A 13,362-nucleotide genomic window follows, 5' to 3' on the forward strand; every position below is an offset into this window, starting at 1 on the left:
GGCTGGAATGCCCTCTCCCATCATGCCCATCCAGAAATCTGCTTCTCTTTAAAAGTGGAGCTTCGATACAATGGCTTCCTCTAGGAAGGAAGCCAGACTTGTTCCTACCCCATCCCAGGTCGGGTGGTGACCACTATCTCCTTCAAGCCTCCAGCATACCTCGCATGGTCTCCTACTGAAATACTTAGAACTGGGAATTGATCTATTTGTTTGCATGTCTCTCTCTTCTGCTCAGCTTTGAGCTCTTTGAAAACAAAAATAAATTTCATTAATCTCTGTATCTCTAAGAGCTGGCATAGATAGGTGCTCAAAAAAAAAAATTCCAGAAAGATTTGGAGTACTTTTCCCTATTACTCCCATGAAGTACAACTAAAAACCCTGGGCACTGGACCTAAAACAAACATGAAAAGACTCTGAAGGGTGGAGTGAAAAAGGCAGATGACTGGGCCACCTCAGGTCTCTGGGGATGACACGGTGTTGAAGTCCTTGGGTTTTCTTTTTGTCGCACACATCCTGGACTTGGAACTGAGGAAGCCAGCAACTCAGACACCAACAGGCACAAACAAAAAAAAAAAAGCCTCAACAAAAGACTGCTCTCCATAGCCAAAGGACGGGGAGAGAGGCAGTCTCACGAAACAGAAACTTTTAGACAATAATTGCTCCACTCCAGCCAATGCCACAGAGTGAACTGCGGCTCCACCTCTACCCATGGCAGGAAAGGCCAATTGGGAAGCAGAGTCCCCAGGCTGAGGCTGCAATGAGACGCCCTAATAACCCCTCCCAGTAGTAAGGGGGGAGCAGGGCAGGCCCATCTGCTGGTAATGAGGCCACAATTCCCCTCTTTAAAAAACTTTTTTTAAATGTTTATTTATTTTTGAGAGAGAAAGACAGAGTGCAAGCAGGGGAGGGGTGGTAAGAGGGGATGGGGAGGACACAGAATCCAAAGCAGGCTCCAGGTTCTGAGCTGTCAGCACAGAGCCCGACACAGGGCTCAAACTCACAAACTGTGAGGTCATGATCTGAGCCAAAGTTGGGCGCTTAACCGACTGACCCAGGCACTCCTTCTTCTTCTTCTTCATTTTTTTTTTTAAATCACAACTCCCCTCTTTACGGTCAGGAGGGACCAAGTGAGGAGCTGGAATCCCACCTCTGGACCAGTGGTAATGAAGAGCAGCGAAGAGAAGACACAAAGAAGAACCAAATGGAAAAATTTTAAACTGAAAATACAATAACTGAAATATAAATCTCAGGGATCAACAGCAGAATGGAGGAGACAGAACAAAAAATATCATTGGAAGACAGAACAACAAAAATTACCCAATATAAACAATACAAGGAAAATAGACTGAAAAAACAAGATTATATCCTTAAGGATATGTGGGACTATAATAGAAGATCTAACTTACATGTCATTGAAGTCCTGGTGAGAAAAGAGAAAGGGGAATAGCTGAAAAAGTACTCTAAGAAATGATGGCTGAAAACTTTCCAACATTGGTAAGAGACATAAATTTGCTGATCCAAAAAGCTTAGCAAATGCCAAACAGGATAAACCAAAAGAAATCCACAAGTCATATCACAATTAAACTGTAAACTAAAGACAGAACAAAAATCTTGAAAACAGCAGAAAAACAGAAAACCTTATCTAGAAGGGAAAAACAATTAATTTTTTTAATGTTTATTTATTTTTGAGAGAGACAGAGAGCGAGCAAGGAAGGGGCAGAGAGAGAGGGAGACACAGAGTCCGAAGCAGGCTCCAGGCTCTGAGCTGTCAGCATAGAGCCCAACACGGGGCTCAAACCCACAGGCTGTGAGATCATGACCTGAGCTAAAGTCAGATGCTTAACAAACTGAGCCACCCAGGAAGCCCTGCAAGGGAAAAACAATTAAAACAACAGTGGATTTCTCATCAGAAATCATGGAGGCCAGAAGGAAGTGGCACAGTATTTTTCAAGTGTTGAAAAAAAAGAATTATCAACCCAGAGTCCTACACCCAGTAAAAATATCATTCAGGAATGAAGGAAAAGTCAAGAACACTCTCAGATGAAGACAAACTAAGAGAATTTGCTGCCAGGAGATCTACCCTAAAAGAATGGCTAAAGGAATTTTTCTTAACAGAAAGGAAATGAAAATAAAGAAATCTTGGAATATCAGGAAGGAAGGAAGAAACTGTTAAGCAAAACTATGGGTAAATGCAGTAGGGTTTTCTTCTCTTGAATTTTCTAAATTACATTTGATGTTTGAAGCAAAAATTATAACACTTTGTGATGTGGTTCTAAATGCATATAAAAATATTTTAGACAATTATATTATAAATAGGGGAACATAAGGGATATAAAGGTAGGTAGTTCTTCTCTACTTCACTCAAATTGTTAATATTATAACACCATAGTCTGTGATGTTATGTATATAAAATTTAATATCTGTAGCAATCACGAAAAAAGCTATGCAAAGATACGCACTCAGAAACACTACAGATAAGACTTATTGTGGTGACCACTTTGTAATATACACAAATATTAAATCATTATGTTGTATGCTTGAAACTAATATAATGTTATATGTCAATTACATCTCAATTTAAAAAACCACTACAGGGGTGCCTGGGTGGTCAGTTGGTTAAGTGTCTGACTTTGGCTCAGGTCATGATCTCACAGTTCATAAGTTCAAGCCCCACATCAGGCTCTGTGCTGACAGCTCAGAGCCTGGAGTCAGCTTTGGATTCTGTGTCTCCTTTGCTCTTTTCTCTTCTCTGCTCATTCTCTCTCTCTCTCTCAAAAATAAACATTAAAGAAATTTTTTAAAAAACCACTACAGATGAATAAAATGGAATTCTAAAAAAAAATGTTCAAGTAAAACACAAGAAAACAGGGGAAAAAAATAGAGGCAGAAAACCTGACGAGCAGACAACAAAAAGTCAAATGGCAAACTTAATTCTTAACATATCAATAATTACATTACTGCAAATGGTCTAAGTATATTAATTAAAAGACAAAGATTGGCTGAAAGGAGTAAAAAACATAATATAATATGCGGTTTATAGTAAACTCATCAAATATAACGATATAGGTTGAAAGTAAAAAAGGTTTGAAAGTTAAAAAGGATTATTATGCAAAACTAATCAAAAGAAACAGAAGTGACTAGATTAATATCAGAAAAAGTAGACTTCAGGGCAAAGAAAACTACCAGAGACAGGAAGGGACATTATATAATGATAAAAGGATTAACCCACAAAGAAAACAGCAATCCAAATTGTGTACGCACCAAACAACAGAGTTCAAAATAGGTGAAGAAAAACCTGATAGAACTGAGAAAAGAAATAAACAAATCCACAATTACAGCTGAAGAATCACTAGAATTGGTAGAACAACTAGACAGAAAATCAGCAAAGATGGAGAAGAACTCAACCAACATCAATAATTGACAGGATCGGGGTGCCTGGGTGGCTTAGTCGGTTAAGCATCCGACTTTCGCTTGGGTCATGATCTCGCGGTTCGTGGGTTCGAGCCCCGCGTCGGGCTCTGTGCTGACTGCCGGCTCAGAGCCTGGAGCCTGTTTCAGTCTGTGACTCCCTCTCTCTCTGACCCTCCCCTGCTCACGCTGTCTCTCTCTCTCTCTCTCTCTCCTAGAAATAAATAAAAAAAAAACATTAAAAAAAAACAATTGACAGGATCTAATCAACATTTATAAAACACTCCATCCAACAACAGCAGGATATACCTTATTTTCAAGTGTCCTTAAAACGTGTACCAAGATATCCTGACTCATAAAAAGAAGTCAATAAATTTAAAAGAATTAAAATTATAAAGAGTGTGTCATCTGACTACGATGAAACCAAAGTAGAAATTAATAATAAAAAGATAACAAAAAATTCTCCAGACACTTGAACACTAAACAACACACTTCTAAATAATGTAACAATCATAAAGGAACTCAAGGGAAATGAAAAAATACATTGGACCGAGTAACAATGAAAATATAACATATCAAAACTTGTGGGATGCAGCTAATGCAGTGCCAAGGAGAAAATTTATAGCACTACCTGCGTGCGTTAGAAAAGAAAATCACAAATCAATAATCTAAGCTCCTGTCTCAAGAACCCAGAAAATGAGCAAAATGAACCCAAAACAAACAGGAGGAAAATAATTAAGAACAGAAATCAGGGGTGCCTGGCTAGCTCAGTTGGTGAAGTGTGTGACCCTTGATCTTGGTCAGGTTTGTGAGTTCGGGCCCCACGGTGGGTGTGGAGATTATTTAAAAATAAAATCTTGGGGCACCTGGGTGGCTCAGCTGGTTAAGCGTCTGACTTCAGCTCAGGTCATGATCCCACAGTTTGTGGTTTGAGCTCTGCACTGGGCTCTTTACTGTCAACACAGAGCCTGCTTCAGACTCTCTGTCCCCCTTCTCTATCTCCCTCTCACCCACTTGTGCTCTCTCTCTTAAAAATAAATAAACATTTAAAAATAAAATATAATCTTGGGGCGCCTGGATGGCTTAGTCGGTTAAGCGTCTGACTTTCGCTTAGGTCATGATCTCTCAGTTCGTGGGTTCGAGCCCCACGTCGGGCTCTGTGCTGACTGCCAGCTCAGAGCCTGGAGCCTGTTTCAGTCTGTGACTCCCTCTCTCTCTGACCCTCCCCTGCTCACACTGTCTCTCCTAGAAATAAATAAAACATTTAAAAAATAAATAAATAAAATATAATCTTAAAAAAGAACAGAAAGCAATAAATTGTAAATAGAAAAACAATAAGGATAATCAATTTAACAAAGAGCTCATTCTTTTTTTTCCCTAAGGTTTATTCATTTTTCAGAGTCAGAGAGAGACAGAGCATGAGGGAAAGGGGCAGCAAGAGAGGGAGACACAGAATCTGAAACAGGCTCCAGGCTCTGAGCTCTCAGCACAGAGCCTGACACAGGACTCGAACTCATGGACTGTGAGATCATGACCTGAGCCGAAGTCAGATGCTTAACCAACGGAGCCACCCATGTGCCCCTACAAAGAGCTAATTCTTTAAAAACATCAGTAGAATGGAAAAACTTTTACCAAGTCTGACAAAGAGAAAGGTACCAATATACAGAATCAAACGGAATATCACTACAGACCCTGCAAACATCAAAAGGATAATAAGAAAATACTATGAACAATTTTATGCAAATAAATTTGAGAAATTGGACAAAATTGATAAATTACACAAAAAATACAGAATACCATAACTCATCTAATAGGAAGTAGCCAATTTTAATAGCCTTTAATTATGAAGGAAATTGAATTTGTAATTTGAAAACTCCCCCAAAAGAAATGTCCCGGCCCAAATGGTTTCACTGGAGAAATACACAAATGTTTAAAGGAGAATTAACACCAGTTTTACATAATGTCTTCCAGAAAGTAGAAAAGGAAACTCTTTCCTCTTTCTGAAAATTTCATGAAAGGAAGAGGTGTCTCAAGCAGAGAGCAGAGGCCAGAGTGATGTGAGGCTGCCAACAAGCCCATCAGCTCGGTTCCCTTCTGCCTGAGACTCTGAGCTGTGCACACAATGAATAAGAGGCTAGGAGGATCTGAACTCATATGGCTGGTGGTGGTGGCAGACATATTGGTGGTTATATCTAGTTTCTGGTAGTGACAACAGAGTTGGTCTGAGCAGGCTTCTTGTGGCATGAGCCAGACTGGAGTTTGGGGCGCCAGTTTCCCTTAGAACCTGCAGGTTTTCCAAACCTGATTCTCCAGCCTTCCCACCAGTTCAGTGAGTTACCACTGTATCCAATAAACTCTCTTTCTGTGAAATTAAGCAGGGTTGGGTTTCTCTGTTTGCTATGAGGAGTCTGGCTGGTTCAGGTGACCAGCACAAGCTCTCTGTGTTGCCCACTCTCAGTGCCGGGCCATACTGTTCCTTCTGCATGAACAGCCATCTGGCCCACACCCATCATCCTACCAAGTCCATTTCTCGTGCCACTTCCTCTGTGCAGCCTTCCTGGATTTCTCTAGGGAAATAATGTCCCCCTTCTTGAAACTCCCTTGATTCTTAGGGACTTAACACTTCCTACCTTAGATTACGGAATACGTGTGACTTATTTTGTTTGTCAGATGGTGACCCCTGAAGCTAAACCTACATTTTGTTTCCTCTCCTGGGCTTCACCCAGGAGAGGCTCCCCCATACTAAAGAGTGACCAATAAATGCCTATAAGTAGAACTCCACGGTCTGCCCAGGTCAGGGATTCTTGGGATCCAGGCACTCCCTGAATGGCATGCATGTTTTGGACATAATGCCCATGGCTTTCATCACATATCTGACACTATTCTACATACTTGTCATATATTAGCTCATTTAATTATCACAAGAACCCTCGGAGGTAGGTATTTGTAGATGAAGAAACAAAGGCTCAGAGAGGTTCAATAATGTGCCCAAGACATGGGGCGCCTGGGTGGCTTAGTCGGTTAAGCGTCCGACTTTCACTTAGGTCATGATCTCGCGGTTCGTGGGTTCGAGCCCCACGTCGGGCTCTGTGCTGACTGCCAGCTCAGAGCCTGGAGCCTGTTTCAGTCTGTGACTCCCTCTCTCTGACCCTCCCCTGTTCACGCTGTCTCTCTCTCTCTCCTAGAAATAAATAAAACATAAAAAAAAAAAAATTAAAAAAAAAAATAATAATGTGCCCAAGATTACACAGCTAGAAAGAGCAGACATCAGATTTGCATTCAGCGAGTCTGGCCCAGGTGTCCACTCTCCGAGAATCTCTTGGACAGAGCCTCCTGGGGGCTGGGCTGACCGGGCTGTCTAGAGACGGGGTGAGCCCCAGGGCTGGGTCAGGGCAGCTAGAGCCCTGCTGACAAATTTCCCCTTCACCCCACCGGGCAGGATGGGCAGTGGCTCTGATACAGCTGCACACCAGCTGCCTCCTGGGAAACGCGTGTCCCCGGAGCCAGTGGAGACCACGGGAAGCCACCCAAGCTGCCAGGGCCAGCAGCTGGCAAGCCCACTGCTGAGCTGGTCTGAGCTTTCTTGTGGCCATGCCCAGGGCGGCCACATTTGGACCAACCACAGGGGAAACGCAGGCTGGCCTGGGGCAGAAGACAAATTGGGCCTCCCTCTATCATTATGCAGGGCCCTGACTGCAGGACAGCAAGGCAGGTATGTGTGACAGACGTGGGGGAGGTAACCACGGCTCCTAGGTAGGGGCTGTGCTGGCAGGAGCTGGTCTAGAGCGGGGGCAGGGCAGGAGCAGCCTATGCGTTTACCTGGGGTCACATGCCCCCCTTCAAAGATTCGTTTTGGTTTCCTTTCCTTCCTTCTTTTTTGCCTTCCCTCCTTCCTTCCTTCCCCTTGAAAGAATGTGAACACGGCATAGGTGCATGCACGTGCATGTGTGTGTGCATGTGTGTGTGCGCGTGCATGTGTGTGTGTGTGCACGTGCACATTCTCATCAGGAAATGAAAAATTCTCTGGGGTTAGCAGCCATATTCTGGGAATTCAAGTGTCAGCTCCCTGTGGCTGCCTTGCCCTGATGTCCTGCTGTCTGTATGTCCTCTCAGTCAGTCAGGCTGTCTGGCCTAGATGGTAAATTCCTCAGGGACAGGCCCTGTGTCCATGTAATTTAATCTGAGCTTGACCAACACAAACAAACACTATGCCAGGGCTTTAAACAAAGTTTGTTTACTGACTTTCAAGGGGAGGGCTCATCCATGGAACCTCCCCACTGACGACAGTGGTTTCAGACCACACCGGCCCCGGGCTAACAGTGCCTGGCTCAGGCCTCTCTGGGGTTACTAGTGGAAAAGATGGGACAGAATAGGGAGGGGCAAGAACCACACAGCCTGAAAGGGGAGGCATCCTGGGGCAGAAAGAGAAGTAATCCCCAAGAAGAACAGAGCCAGATACCACCCCACGTCCCAGGGCATCTACTCGAGGAAGGAGGATCTCATTGTTGTGGAAAAAATAAATCTGTGTGTCCTCCCCTACACAGCTCAGAGAGGGCCACCGTACTGCCTCAGTTGTGGTGTGATAAGACTTGTTGGCTCACACAGGTATTACTGTTCCCCCCTCAGTGATGGCAGCAGAGGCCAAGAGGAATTAGAACCCTGGTATTCAGACTCCAAGCCTTGAACTCACCCTACCACGTGATGCTCTTGGGAAGCCAGCGCAGGCCACACAGTCCTGCGGGCTGGAGATGGCTGGCCACCACGGAGCCCTGCCACGTGGCACGCTGCCTGCCTCAGCCTTGAGGTGACCAAAGGTTCTCCCTTCAGAGATCCCACGCTTTTTCCCTTCAATCTCTGATCGCACTCTCGTCCATGAACAATTTGAGTGAGACACTCTTTAGTACAGGCCTTTTGCCCCTAAGCTGCTCACAGAATGTCAGTGGAATGCACAAGCTGGGGACAATTCCTGACACGGGTACCGGCGCCTGAAAAGATGCCCCTTTCCCACTAGATGGCCGGTCCCGGGTACTGTGCACACGTCTGCTAGTGTTTCCACTCAGACTGTAACGTTTCCACTGCAATAAACAACCCTGCAGAGAACATTCTTGCAGCTAGATCTTTGTACACATTGCTGATCACTCACTTAGGATAAATTCCTACGTAATCCCGCTTTAAAAGTGGATAAACAGAACCAAAATAGGAAGGGAAATTTGCTGCAAAAGAAAAAGAAAAGCTGTAGGGGCGCCTGGGTGGCTCAGTCGGTTAAGCGTACGACTTCCGCTCAGGTCATGATCTCACGGTTCATGGGTTCGAGCCCCGCATTGGGCTCTGTGCTGACAGCTAGCTCAGAGCCTGGAGCCTGTTTCAGATTCTGCATCTCCCTCTCTCTCTGACCCTCCCCTGCTCACCCTGTCTCTCTCTCTCTCTCTCTCAGAAATAAATAAAACATTTATATATATATATATAAAGAAAAGCTGTAATAAGTGATTCTAGGCAAGATAGAAAGCCAGGCCAGGTCTGGCCCCTAGATCTTGACTGTGGATAATGGAGGGGCCCCTGCGGTTATGTTGCTGGGCTTCCGTAGCCAGAGACCCAAGGACAGGTCTGGGGTGCTTACGCTGTGGTCCCCTGTTGCCTGTGATCTCGGCGTGGCAGGAAGCCTGGCTCCTCAGCTGTGCTGCTAACACCCTCCTGGCAGGGTCTGCATTCCTCATACCTGGAGCCTGGCAGTACCTGGAACATGGAAGGTTGCTCCATGACGTGGTCTGCAGGCACAATAAGCCACGACAACATTAGGAAAGGGAGCTTTAGCTATTGGGCACCTACTATGTGTCAGGCACCTGGCTGGGAACCCTGCCTACACCATCACATCCATTATCTCATTTGATTCTATGGCAAAGCAGCCATTATCTCCACTTGGCTGATGAAAGCAAGCTCAGGGAGGTCAGCCTGACTTCTGTCTTCTCACACTGCCACTGCAGGTGTGTTTAGTCCCACCGGCAAGTCTGGAGACCCAGGACCAGGTGTCTCTGAGCTCCTATAGCTCACGGTGCACACTGACCACTCGGTTCTATCAAAATCAATGGCTGTCAGAGCCAGTGGGCCTGATACAGCCCTCTGGCAGGGACAGAAGCAGTCACAGGGCAACTCCACCCTGGCGGAAATGGGTGCCTGAGATGCTGTGAGGCTCAGGAAGCCGGAGGGCTTTGTTGCCTTAGCAACGAGCAACCAGGGTCAGCGGCAGAGCACGGGCAGCTGCAGGACTAATGGTAGAAAATAGGCCATGCTGTCAGGCCTGACGTTCCTCGGGCGGGGAACCCGCAGAGGCAACGTTCCTTCTGTACCTGGGCTTCCAGGAGCAAGCCTCCACTCAGAGAACAGATCCAGAGAAGGCAGGAGACTTAAAGGCCCCATGCCTCTCCTGAGTCAGAAGGGGAGACACCTTCCAGCAGAGGCCCAGCTGTACACAGGGTGGAAAAGCTTCGTCCCCCCCGATCCTCCCCCGGGACACCAGGCAAATGTCCCCAGTCTGTGGTTTCACTGTGCACAGTCCTAAAGGCTCATCCCCGTCCATGCTGAGGACAGACACTCCTAGTGGGCACGGGGCCTTTTCCCACAGCAGACCTGTACTTCCCATGGGGCAGACCTGCAGAGGCAAGGATCAGGGTTTGTGACCAGATGCTCCCCGGAACCAGAGGGGGACAGGATTCAGGGCTGTTTCGCTGGGCATTCCCCTGATGGCTGGAAGGAGGGGCCTGACCCTGGCAGTCGCTCGATCTTTGCCATTGTTGCATGTGCCCTGGGCACAGCCTACATGTAGGCCATGGGCTCCTACCAGGTAGGGAGGGAACATGCTTCCTTCCACCTGCTCCAATTTTTTTGTTTGGTGTTTTCCAGGTCAGCTTAATCAGGACACACAGTGTCTAGAGGAGCTCCCACCCAGGATGGCTATCGTTTCTCTAGCGTAATAAATTATAAGTCAAATAAACAATAAGTTATAAATCACAATACATCAAACAAATACAGTATTTTACAGTTAAAACAGTTTTACATACGTTATTTCATTTGGCTCTTATGATCACCCTGTGAGCTAGGCAGGCCAGGTGGTACTTGTATTTCACAGGTGAAACTACAAATTTAAAACTGCAAATGTACACCGACTTGCCCACTGGTTAACAGATCTGGGCTTCTGCCTCCCAGCCTTCATTCTTTCTATACTGCCTTGGTCTTGGAAGGTATCCAGCTGAGCTAAGAGAGAACCGTGACGGGGAGGCAGAGGGGACTTCCAAATGCAGAGGTGATGAACTGCTTTCACCCTGACCCCCTACCCCCAGTGCCTATGTATCACCTCTCGATTGTGGCAAGAGCCTGACACACCTAGGTTTGTGACTGATTTGCAATAAATGTATTCTTCAATGCTGGACTATATGAATTCAAACCATGCCTAAAATAGCAAAAGATAGCAGAGATATACCTAAACAATCACAGATGTTCCAAATAGGAAAAAAAGCTGAGGCCAGGCCCGTGGATTTTTTTGTTTTGGGGTGGGGCAGGGTTGTTTTGTTTTACTTTGTTTGTATGTGCGTATGGGTTTAACCTTTTCTACTTATTTATTTATTTTTGATTAACTTTTTGGAAACCATCTTAAAATTAGGGAGAAGTTCCAAGATTTAGTACAAAGAACTGCCTTCCCCTAAAGCATCTGAGATCACTGACATTCTGCCATCACGCTTGATCCCTTTAGTGTTCATTTCCAAAGAGTCAGGACACTGCATAACTACCATAAGAACTTCAGGATCAGAAAATTAATGACACTGCATTCTATCATTTAATTTTCATATTCTTTTCCGGTGTCGCCCTTCATCTATAGTGTCCTGTTGAGCAAAGAAATCCTGATCAGACCCATGCAACTGCGTTTACTTGTCCTGTTTCTTCCTAGGTAATTTTTTAAATACAGACATAATCTTGGCAATCCGGGATGTTTTATACGGTGTCGGATGGCAAGAGGAGATCTTCAGTGACCTCAAAAGTGAAGAGAAGGCTGACTTATCCACCTGAGAGGTCCACGACCCACTTTGAGCAGCCCTGGTGCTGTGTGAACACGCATGCTTTCAGATCCCTGGAGTCATCTGCTTCAAGAACTGAAGGTGATATTAGTTTCAGACATGCAAGACCTTTGTAAACCAAAGTCTCCTGGGGTGGGCCCTGGCCTCAGAGGAGTCTGCCTGATAGCCATGACTGCTTGTTGCCCCGGGGTGGCAGGAGGTGGCCAGGCAGATTCCCACTGGACCAAGCTGCCACAGGAACCCACCCAACATCAGCCACAGACCTTGATGGGTCTGAGCATCTCTGGCCAGGACTGGCTGTTAACTGCAGGCAAGCTCTCAGCTCTGGGGACTGTGGACAGTGCTGAACAGAAGTCTTAGGGGTGCGGGAAGAGCCTGTTTGTCCAGGGCTGGGAGGAAATGTGGTTCTCTCCAGGTGTCCTGCTAACAAACGGGAAGCAGCTGGGAGGGGTGGGGAGCTGAGGAGCCCTCACCCTGCACAGCTGTCTGGGCTCCAGGCCCACCTATCGTGCCTTTCAGTCTGCCTTCCTCCCCTGGGCCTGTCAGTCAAGCCCAGTGACCTAGAGAGACCTCCAGAAACTTCTGTGTGTGCACGAACCACATCTGGACTTTCAGACCAGACAAACGCTCTAGGGAAGAAAGGGATCAATGAACAGCATGAGGACCCAGAGACCCCTGCTGCCAAGCCCTCTTTCCTGAGCACATACTCCTGGGATGAGACCTGTGCAAATATGTGTTGCCCGTGTCATCTTACTGAATCCTTACAACTTTATATAGTGCGTGATTAATACTCCCATTTTACAGATGTGGTAACTGAGGCCAAGGAGCTAAAACTACATGCCTAATAGTCATAGTCGTTACCAAACCCATGTGCGCCTAAGCCCATTATGCAAGTAGCATGATTGTGGCCAGGTGTGTGCATGCAGCCACAGAGGCCCTGACAAGAATGTACTGGACCCGGATGTGACCAGCCACATCAGCACCCACAACTCAGAAAGAACACGTATGGCACCTGACAAGGATTTAAGATGCAGCCTTGGGGAGTGGGGAGGGGGTTGCTGATGCTATGTTAATAGGTAGGCTTTGAGCATCATGGAAGGTAGAGTTCCCAGGTTCCAGGGTTGGTAGCCCAGATCTACACACAGGAAACTGGTTAACTAGGGAAAAGAAGAGCTGCCCCCAGGACTACAACTGTACTAGGGGCTTGCTCTGGGCTAGAAGCACCTGCCCCCCCACAGCACCTTTTCACTCCAGCCCCCATAGTCTCCCTTCTCTGTTGGCCCGGAACGCCCACACTCCATTGCTCCTTTGATGCACAGCCAGGGCAGCCCATGACTGCACACCTTCCAGGCTCTCGGAGGTAGCTATGCAGCTTTCCATCGTGGGGTCTCGATGGAGGGAAGGTGGTGATACACACCACACAGCTGGTCAGAGCACTCAGTGGGGCTCAGTCTCCCGGTTTTGATTCGTATGTGGATCATACAGAGAAAGGACACTGTAGATGTGAGTCCAGGGGCCTTACAAATATAACGGATGCAAGGCCTTCAGCACAGTCCCTAAGAAAGCAGGTGTATCTGTGTATTGGGAGGAAGCCACAGCATCTCCTGGGCAGACACTGGCCAAGCTGGATTTGAAGAGATCCCAGGGAGTTGTAAGTTCCACCTCTCCGTGCCTCTGGCAGCCTTGGGTGCCTCTCCGAGCTCTACTGCCAGTAGTCCCAACAAGGGCGGCAGAGAAGGCCAGAAGGCCGGTTATCCCTGGTAGCCCATCTCCCCTGGAGCAGGCATTGAACCCCACCGATGTCTGCAGGTCAAGGTCCCTCTGGCCCAGCCCATGCCCCCAAGTGTGAGAACAGCACCATCAGAAAAAAAAAAAAAAAAAAAAAAAA

This window comes from Crocuta crocuta, unplaced genomic scaffold, assembly GCF_008692635.1.
Source record: "Crocuta crocuta isolate KB4526 unplaced genomic scaffold, BGI_CrCroc_1.0 scaffold318, whole genome shotgun sequence".
Lineage (NCBI taxonomy): Eukaryota > Metazoa > Chordata > Mammalia > Carnivora > Hyaenidae > Crocuta > Crocuta crocuta.